Here is an 11,210-nt window from a genome sequence, read left to right as displayed (position 1 = left end):
TTTTCAAAACAAGCATTTCAAAGTAGCCTTCCCTTTTTCTGTTTTTTGACGTTCAAACCCTAATTCTTTCCAGGGAATCTGTTGTCCTTTTTGGTTCGGTCGATTCATTGTATATAATTTATATTTAATAATCTGACGAATTTATTATGCATGACATTGACGACGCACGTGTAATTTTCAAATATTATGCTTTTAGCGCTTCTTCAATTGTCCGACATCTTTTTTTACATTTATTACAGGTTTCTTACGTATATTACATTTTTTACGTAATTAACGGAAAAAACTTCGAGTTGCGCGCAACCGTGCAACCCTGCGGTCGGAGTTCGAGCGATTCTTATAAGAACAATCTAAAACTTTTATAGCACGTTCTCTTTGTATTTATAATAAAGATTTCGTGCAAAATTAGCTACTGTCTCTTATGCTTATTGCATTGAAAGTATTTTTACAATAAGTATATGAATCCATGCTAAAAATATAAGAGAAACGTTAAGCAATTTAAGTAATGTGCTCTTTCGAGTAATATTAGCAGCAGATTTCTCTCCGTGCACGCTATCGTCTAGAATAGACCAGCGTTTCTTGTCTGATCAGCAGTGCTAGTAAATTCTAATCTACGTATATTCAAAATTTCTCATTATATGTTATGACAACTATTCTTAGAATGATAAAACTTAATTATATTTGAAATAATTTTGATGACTTTTTTTACATAAAAAGTATAAAAAAATATTTTAATTTTCTGTATTTTTCACTTCAACTTTCTTTAAGGACGCTGCACGGTGGGAAATATTTAAAAGTACGCATAGGCGTAGCGAGCGATTTCTCCTCAACTTCCACTCTTTTTTCCTCTTTTCGTCCCTCTTGGTGAAATTTTTTGACTTTGATAATTAATTAAAAAAAATCCAGATTGAAAATGAAAAAAGGGCGATTTAGGGAAAAATAATATTTAATAGAGAATATTCAACAAGTTTTCTTATGACGATTAGATGTTTCTATGGGCGTGAATATCAATCCGCGTTTTCCAAAACATAGCAAACTGACAGCTCAATATGGGAGGTTAGCCATGGCCGACTATATCAGGTTGCACCGTTTGCGTAGTACAGTAGAAATGAACGTGAGGAACAAAAATATTAAATGTCAATTATACTCTCATTGTTTACTATTACATTTATTATTTGTTTATTTATTTATTATTGTTATTATATCTATTATTATTTATTATTTTACTTACTTTTTTAAAATATTATTATGGAAAAGTATTAAAACTATAAAGGAAAATTTTTTATGAAAAAATTATTAAACAAATAAAATTTCTAAACAAAAAAAAAGTAAATAATAAAAAATTATGAAATGTATAATTTTAAAAATTTTTTATTGTTATTTTTATTATTGATATTTTTAAGTATAAGAAAAATCTAATTTAAATATTCCACAAAATTAGTTTTAAAGTAATTTTTTATAAGGAATTCAACGGTCATAAAATAAAAGCGGACAGAAAATATTTTGACCCTTTTTCAATTATCATTTTTCTTAAAAATTGGTGGATTTCGAAACACACGCGTAATTTGGTAGAAAATATGTTTTTAAATCCATGAAAAGAATTCCAAATTAAATCGATGATTTTCATAATTACCTATAGAAGTATTGTTTTGAAAAAAATCTTTGTTTTTAAACTGAAAATTCTAAAAATAACATTGTTATTCAATTTTTCTATATGGAAAATTATTTGTTTACTTATTTAGTTTCTGATCAAAATTTAATCTTAATTTTTCTGTATTTCTATTTTTCATCAATAAAAATTATGATATGAAATTATTTAGAAAAATAAATGTCAAAAAATGCCCTTTTTTAATAAAAAAAAAAGCTGCAATGTATTGAAAAAAGACGAAAATTTAATAATCTACTTCAAAAATTGTTAGAAAAAAATTGCAAACATCAACGTCGTTTTCTCAAGACAAAAATGGTTTTCATAATTGGAAATAAATTCTGAGTACCTCCGTGTTTCAGAAAAAGGACTTTTTTCATAAAAAAGATCCAATTTTATGACAAAAATTATGTTTAATAATATTTTCATAAAAAATTTACATTACTTTGTTTTATACTTTTCCATTATAATATTTCTAAAAAGTAAGAATAATAATAAATAATAATAGATAAATAAACAAATAAATATAATTATTTATATAATATTAAATAATAAAAGTAATGACTTATTATTCTTGTTGATCATCTACGTCCCTACATTACCATAGCGTAAATACTTTCAACACGAAAATGGTGCAACCTGTTATGGTCGGCAAAGGCCTACATCGAGCTGTTGCTTTGTTTTGTAAAACGCGGATTCATATTTACGCTCCTAGAAACCTCTAATCGACATAAGTAAGTTTGAATTATATTCTCTATTAAATATTATTTTTCCTTAAATCGCCCTTTTTTTCATTTTCTGTCTAAATTTTTCAAAATTAATTATCAAAGTCGAAAACTTCCCCTCTTTTGGTGTAATTTTTTACTTTGATAATTAATTTTTAAAAATTCAGACAGAAAATGAAAAAAAGGGCGATTTAGGGAAAAATAATATTTAATAGAGAATATAAAACAAGTTTTCTTATGACGATTAGATGTTTCTATGGGCGTAAATATCAATCCGCGTTTTACGAAACATATCAAACTGATAGCTCTATATGAGAAGTTGGACATGGCCGACCATAACAGGTTGCTCCGTTTGCGTGGTACAGTAGGAATGAACGTGAGGAACAAAAATATTAAATGTCAATTACTCTTATTGTTTACTATTATATTTATTATTTGTTTATTTATTTATTATTGTTATTATATCTATTATTATTTATTATTATACTTACTTTTTAAAAATATTATTATGGAAAATTATTAAAACAATAAAGGGAAATTTTTTATGAAAAAATTATTAAACAAATAAAATTACTAAACAAAAAAAGTAAATAATAAAAAATTATGAAATGTATAATTTTTTAAATTATATTAGTTATGCAAATTTTTTTAAACAAAATTATTTCAAATACCAAGATTAACTTTTTTTATAGACAATTTGAAAATTAATACACTGGGAATAATATTGACACATTCAGAAAAAATAAATTTTAATGGATAATTTTTTTTTATTATTTATCAACTATAGTTTATTTCTAAAAAAAATTATACATTTCATAATTTTTTATTATTTACTCTTTTTTGTTTAGAAATTTTATTTGTTTAATAATTTTTTCATAAAAAATTTTCCTTTTATTGTTTTAATAATTTTCCATAATAATATTTTTAAAAAGTAAGTATAATAATAAATAATAATAGATATAATAACAATAATAAATAAATAAATAAAAAATAATAAATATAATAGTAAACAATAACAGGGTTCCTACAGAATCTGGAAATCATGGAAATGGTATGGAATTTTTAACCCTTTAAGGACCAAATGTACAAAAATTTTATCCGAACTTTGGGAGCAATTTTTAGTATGAAAACGGATTGCTAAAAATTTTGCAATAGACATTTCTTAAAGCTCAGGAACCGCTCTTTCGAATGCTGCAATAACAAATATTGAAAATTTATAAATAAACAAATTACATACAGTTATTTAAAAAAAAACACAATTTTTTAAAGATTTTTTTTTGAAAATCAAATTTTTTTTATTATTTATGGCGAAGGAATACGTCTCAAAGGTAAAAATATCGCGTCAAAAATGTCTAACCTAAAATGTTGTAAAAAAAATTAGAAAAAAACAAAATGGCGGATCAAAAATGTCGTTCAAATTTGACTTTTTAATAAATAATATACAGCAAGTGCACATTTTTTTAAAAACCTCACAGATTCGCTTGAAACTGGTTACTCGGGGGTTTTTGGGGTCGCTGATTACAAATATGATAATAGTTTTTAAAAGTTCAAAATTGCGAATCCAATATGGCGGACACTTTTTTCAAAATTTCATCGGATTTGATTGAAACTGGTTACTCGGAGGTTTTTAAGATCGCTGATTACGAATATGATAATAGTTTTCAAAAATTCAAAATGGCGAATCCAATATGGCGGACACTTTTCAAAACTTCATCGGATTCGCTTGAAAATAATTACTTATTATTAAGTTTAATATTACTATTATATTTTACACAAATTATTTGAAAGCAAAAAAGGGTTTAAATTTTTATAATTTCTAACCTGCATAATGTACATGCTCCGAGATTTTATTTTTTAAAATCTACTATCATATTCATAATCAGAGACCCCAAGAACCCCTCCTAATCAGTTTCAAGTGAATCCGATGAACTTTTAGAAAAAATATCCGCCATTTTGAATTAGCCATTTTGAATTTTTGAAAACTACTATCATATTCGTAATAAGAGACCCCAAGAACTCCCGAGTAAACAGTTTTAAGCGAATCCGATGAAGGTTTGGAAAATGTCCGCCATATTGGATTCGCCATTTTGAATTTATGAAAACTATTATCATATTCGTAATCAGCGATCTTAAAAACCCCCGAGTAACCAGTTTCAAGCGAATCCGATGAAATTTTGAAAAAAGTGTCCGCCATATTGGATTCGCCATTTTGAATTTTTTAAAACTATTATCATATATGTAATCAGCGACCCCAAAAATCCCCGAGTAACCAGTTTCAAGCGAATCTGTGAGGTTTTTAAAAAAATGTGCACTTGCTGTATATTATTTATTAAAAAGTTAACTTTGAACGCCATTTTTAATCCGCCATTTTGTTTTTTTCTAATTTTTATTTTACAACATTTTAGGTTAGACATTTTTGACGCGATATTTTTACCTTTGAGACGTATTCCTTCGCCATAAATAATAAAAAAAATTTGATTTTCAAAAAAAAATCTTTAAAAAATTGTGTTTTTTTTAAATAACTGTATGTAATTTGTTTATTTATAAATTTTCAATATTTGTTATTGCAGCATTCGAAAGAGCGGTTCCTGAGCTTTAAGAAATGTCTATTGATAAATTTGTAGCAATCCGTTTTCATAATAAAAATTGCTCCCAAAGTTCGGATAAAATTTTTGTACATTTGGTCCTTAAAGGGTTAAAAGGCTTCTGGAAATCAGGGAAATAATGGAAAAGGCCTGGAACTTTTAAAAGTTTCTAAATTTTTTTTGTTTTCTATTTTTTCTCTTGAATAGAAATTCAAATAATAACAAAGCTAAATGGCATAAAAGAGAAGAAAAAATATTGAATTTTAAGAAATTCGATTTTTCGGATTTTTGATAATTTTATATAATTTTAGATTTTTTACCAAAGAGTCGAGACTATTAAATAAGTAAAGTATTTTCCAAGAGCCCAAAAATAATGAAGCTAAATCCCATAAAAGAGAGGAAAAAATGTTGAATTTTAAGAAATTCGGATTTTTGGATTTTTGATAATTTTCGATAATTTTAGATTTTTTACCAAAGAGTCGAGACTATTAAATAAGTAAAGTATTTTCCAAGAGCACAAAAATAATGAAGCTAAATTTTTGATAATTTTCGATTTTTTACCAAAGGGTCGAGACTATTTAATAAGTAGGGTAAAGTGCGGATAGATGCCCCCCAATTCGAAAATTACATCTAAATTCAACAAATATTAATATTTTTAATTGACTATTCGATTTTTACACACTATTACTATTTATCATTAACATATGTAAGGACCAAATACCTACAATAAATAATAAATTAATCAGAACGAAAATTCAAAAGGTCTGTATTTGGCCATATATCCCACCTGGGTGGGTAAGATGCCCCCCGCGGTAAGTTATTATCATTTATTACAACTATATTATTATAAAAAATGGAAAACGTCGATCTAATATGTTTCTCTGATTAAATTGAAACAATTAAATAATTGAAAATATTTTCTTACATGTTAAATATCCTCGATTTTTGTAATGAGGAATTTTGTCCAGCAGTTTGAAAATTTTTGGACATTTTCAGCAATCTGAAATTTTTACATTATTATAACTAATAACCCCGGGGTGCCAGCGAGCTGGTACTTTACAGTAAAATTGTTATGGCCAATAGGTATAAAAAAAACTAATAATCCATAAATATAGTTTCTTTCATATTGGAGATCTGAGAAAGGGGGCATCTATCCTCACTTTTCCCTAAAGTATTTTCCAAGAGCCCAAAAATAATGAAGCTGAATCCCATAAAAGAGAGGAAAAAATGTTGAATTTTAAAAAATTCGGTTTTTTGAATTTTTGATAATTTTAGATTTTTTACCAAAGATTCAAGACTATTTAATAAGTAAAGTGTTTTCAAAGAGCCCAAAAATAATGAAGCTAAATACTATCAAAGAGAAAAAAAACTGTTGAATTTTAAAAAAATTGGTTTTTCGAATTTTTGATAAACTTTGATAATTTTAGAATTTTTACCTAAGGGTGGAGACCATTAAATAAGTAAAGTGTTTTTAAAGAGCCCAAAAATATTGAAATTAGATTTAAAATTCTATTGGAATTTCGTAAAAATTTGACCTGGAAATCATGAAAAAGGTATGGAATTTTAAATTCGGATTTCTGTAGGAATCCTGAATAAGAGTAATTGACATTTAATATTTTTGTTCCTCACGTTCATTCCTACTGTACTACGCAAACGGTGCAACCTGATATAGTCGGCCATGACTATAGTCATGGCCGTATAGTCTCCACCCTTTGGTAAAAATTCTAAAATTATCAAAATTTATCATAAATTCGAAAAACCGATTTTTTTAAAATTCAACAGTATTTCTTCTCTTTGATAATATTTAGCTTCATTATTTTTTAGCTCTTGGAAAACACTTTACTTATTAAATAGTCTCGAATCTTTGGTAAAAAATCTAAAATTATCAAAAATTCGAAAAAATTCAAAAAACTGAATTTCTTAAAATTCAACATTTTTTCCTCTCTTTTATGCCATTTAGCTTTGTTATTATTTGAATTTCTATTCAAGAGAAAAAATAGAAAACAGAAAAAATTTAGAAACTTTTAAAAGTTCCAGGCCTTTTCCATTATTTCCCTGATTTCCAGAAGCCTTTTAAAAATTCCATACTATTTCCATGATTTCCAGATTATGTAGGAACCCTGTTATTGTTTAGTATTATATTTATTATTTTTTATTTATTTATTATTGTTATTATATCTATTATTATTTATTATTATACTTACTTTTTAAAAATATTATTATGGAAAATTATTAAAACAATAAAAGGAAAATTTTTTATGAAAAAATTATTAAACAAATAAAATTTCTAAACAAAAAAGAGTAAATAATAAAAAATTATGAAATGTATAATTTTTTTAGAAATAAACTATAGTTGATAAATAATAAAAAAAAATTATCCATTAAAATTTATTTTTTCTGAATGTGTCAATATTATTCCCAGTGTATTAATTTTCAAATTGTCTATAAAAAAAGTTAATCTTGGTATTTGAAATAATTTTGTTTAAAAAAATTTGTATAACTAATATAATTTAAAAAATTATACATTTCATAATTTTTTATTATTTACTTTTTTTTGTTTAGTAATTTTATTTGTTTAGTAATTTTTTCATAAAAAATTTCCCTTTATTGTTTTAATAATTTTCCATAATAATATTTTTAAAAAGTAAGTATAATAATAAATAATAATAGATATAATAACAATAATAAATAAATAAACAAATAATAAATATAATAGTAAACAATAAGAGTAATTGACATTTAATATTTTTGTTCCTCACGTTCATTCCTACTGTACCACGCAAACGGAGCAACCTGTTATGGTCGGCCATGTCCAACTTCTCATATAGAGCTATCAGTTTGATATGTTTCGTAAAACGCGGATTGATATTTACGCCCATAGAAACATCTAATCGTCATAAGAAAACTTGTTTTATATTCTCTATTAAATATTATTTTTCCCTAAATCGCCCTTTTTTTCATTTTCTGTCTGAATTTTTAAAAATTAATTATCAAAGTAAAAAATTACACCAAAAGAGGGGAAGTTTTCGACTTTGATAATTAATTTTGAAAAATTTAGACAGAAAATGAAAAAAAGGGCGATTTAAGGAAAAATAATATTTAATAGAGAATATAATTCAAACTTACTTATGTCGATTAGAGGTTTCTAGGAGCGTAAATATGAATCCGCGTTTTACAAAACAAAGCAACAGCTCGATGTAGGCCTTTGCCGACCATAACAGGTTGCACCATTTTCGTGTTGAAAGTATTTACGCTATGGTAATGTAGGGACGTAGATGATCAACAAAAATAATAAGTCATTACTTTTATTATTTAATATTATATAAATAATTATATTTATTTGTTTATTTATCTATTATTATTTATTATTATTCTTACTTTTTAGAAATATTATAATGGAAAAGTATAAAACAAAGTAATGTAAATTTTTTATGAAAATATTATTAAACATAATTTTTGTCATAAAATTGGATCTTTTTTATGAAAAAAGTCCTTTTTCTGAAACACGGAGGTACTCAGAATTTATTTCCAATTATGAAAACCATTTTTGTCTTGAGAAAACGACGTTGATGTTTGCAATTTTTTTCTAACAATTTTTGAAGTAGATTATTAAATTTTCGTCTTTTTTCAATACATTGCAGCTTTTTTTTTTATTAAAAAAGGGCATTTTTTGACATTTATTTTTCTAAATAATTTCATATCATAATTTTTATTGATGAAAAATAGAAATACAGAAAAATTAAGATTAAATTTTGATCAGAAACTTAATAAGTAAACAAATAATTTTCCATATAGAAAAATTGAATAACAATGTTATTTTTAGAATTTTCAGTTTAAAAACAAAGATTTTTTTCAAAACAATACTTCTATAGGTAATTATGAAAATCATCGATTTAATTTGGAATTCTTTTCATGGATTTAAAAACATATTTTCTACCAAATTACGCGTGTGTTTCGAAATCCACCAATTTTTAAGAAAAATGATAATTGAAAAAGGGTCAAAATATTTTCTGTCCGCTTTTATTTTATGACCGTTGAATTCCTTATAAAAAATTACTTTAAAACTAATTTTGTGGAATATTTAAATTAGATTTTTCTTATACTTAAAAATATCAATAATAAAAATAACAATAAAAAATTTTTAAAATTATACATTTCATAATTTTTTATTATTTACTTTTTTTTTGTTTAGAAATTTTATTTGTTTAATAATTTTTTCATAAAAAATTTTCCTTTATAGTTTTAATACTTTTCCATAATAATATTTTAAAAAAGTAAGTAAAATAATAAATAATAATAGATATAATAACAATAATAAATAAATAAACAAATAATAAATGTAATAGTAAACAATGAGAGTATAATTGACATTTAATATTTTTGTTCCTCACGTTCATTTCTACTGTACTACGCAAACGGTGCAACCTGATATAGTCGGCCATGGCTAACCTCCCATATTGAGCTGTCAGTTTGCTATGTTTTGGAAAACGCGGATTGATATTCACGCCCATAGAAACATCTAATCGTCATAAGAAAACTTGTTGAATATTCTCTATTAAATATTATTTTTCCCTAAATCGCCCTTTTTTTCATTTTCAATCTGGATTTTTTTTAATTAATTATCAAAGTCAAAAAATTTCACCAAGAGGGACGAAAAGAGGGGAAAAGAGTGAAAGTTGAGGAGAAATCGCTCGCTACGCCTATGCGTACTTTTAAATATTTCCCACCGTGCAGCGTCCTTAAGCGTAAGGCTTTGTGTCCCTCCCAATCTTTGGCATTGGAGATATAGTAGTCTTTTTGTAAAATAAAATTTACTGCAAATCAAAACAGCCGGATTAAACTAGCAGTCGTACTCAGCACCAATCTTTAGGCGTCAACCACTAATTAATGAAATTAATAAATAAAAACTTACTAAATTTGCTATTTAGTGGATATTGATTCTCAAATAACAATATTCGATGGTTTTTTAAATCATTAAGTATTACTAAATTTGAAGGAGAGGCATATTTGTAGATGACGCCTAAACATTGATGCTGAGTACGACTGCTAGCTTCAGCCGACTAGTCAAAAACACATAGAAACACATCAAAGTCTATTTTTTTCAGTGCACATTTAAAATTAAATTATACAGAAAACAGCAACAACATAGCACATTATTATTCACATAAAACAGAAACCACAACGAATTCTAAAATTCACAAAGAAAATGCACCATACGCTGACTGATCTAACGACGCCAAACGACGCGACGTCATTAGGCGCCATGTTACTTAACAGCTGGGCATATATCGACGCATGCGCATATAACATCCTAGACCAAATCTAGACGGTCTTTTTATTAATAGTCGATAAAACAGTTTTACTAATTCATTTAGTGAAATGAGTGACTTTTAATTACACGGAAAGAAAAAGTCCGTCAACCATTAATGGATTAGTATATTACTCTGAGACGGGACTCTTTTTCCGTTGATGGTTATACTTAACTTTACTTAACGATTGAAAACGAGTCATGGATTGATTAGAATGCCAGTATGTGACCAATTGTTTTAGATTTCTCGCTAATTAAAAAGTAGTTATTAGTGCAAAATCATTTCTCACAAGTTGTGAAAAATTTTGTTATTTGGTATATAAGAACAGTTCGCTTCTAAACTTAAAGTGTTATAAGTGTGCGTTTCTACGTGTAGTTATTATAAGTGCGAAAATGTGTTGGTCTAAAGCGTCTAAGAGTGTAAATAAAATATCGGAACTGTGCAACGAAAAAAATGTGTTCATTCTGTACCAAATAGTGTCTAAAATTAGGGATAATTCTGAAAGAAGTTGAATTTTTTGAATGCTTTTGATAGTCATAGAAAATTTAATAGACAGTTTTCTAAATTTTAGTGAACGAGTTTTATATATTGATGACAGTTTTCTAAATTTTACCAAGCAACTCGTCACTGATTGTGACTCAAAGTATGTTATCCATTCAATGATTTTGTGTCCCCCGTCTCAAAGTAATATACTAGTCTATTAATGATTGACGGACTTTTTCTTTCCGTGTAGTGAATTTGTACTAAAACATTAGTAAAATTTTACTTAGAATTAGTAATATTCTACTAATTGAAAAGGGGAAAAGTCGTCCATAAAAACTACCCAGTAAAAAAATAAGTATTGAGTGGAGCGTTTAGGAATTGAGTGAAGCTCTGAGCCAATACGGACTCGAGTAAAAACCGTATTGGGACGTTTGACTCAATCTTTTTTTCATCCGCCGAATACTGT

This window comes from Leptopilina heterotoma, unplaced genomic scaffold (assembly GCF_015476425.1).
Source record: "Leptopilina heterotoma isolate Lh14 unplaced genomic scaffold, ASM1547642v1 Lhet_81, whole genome shotgun sequence".
NCBI classification, from domain to species: Eukaryota; Metazoa; Arthropoda; class Insecta; order Hymenoptera; family Figitidae; genus Leptopilina; species Leptopilina heterotoma.
This window is presented reverse-complemented; position numbering follows the sequence as displayed.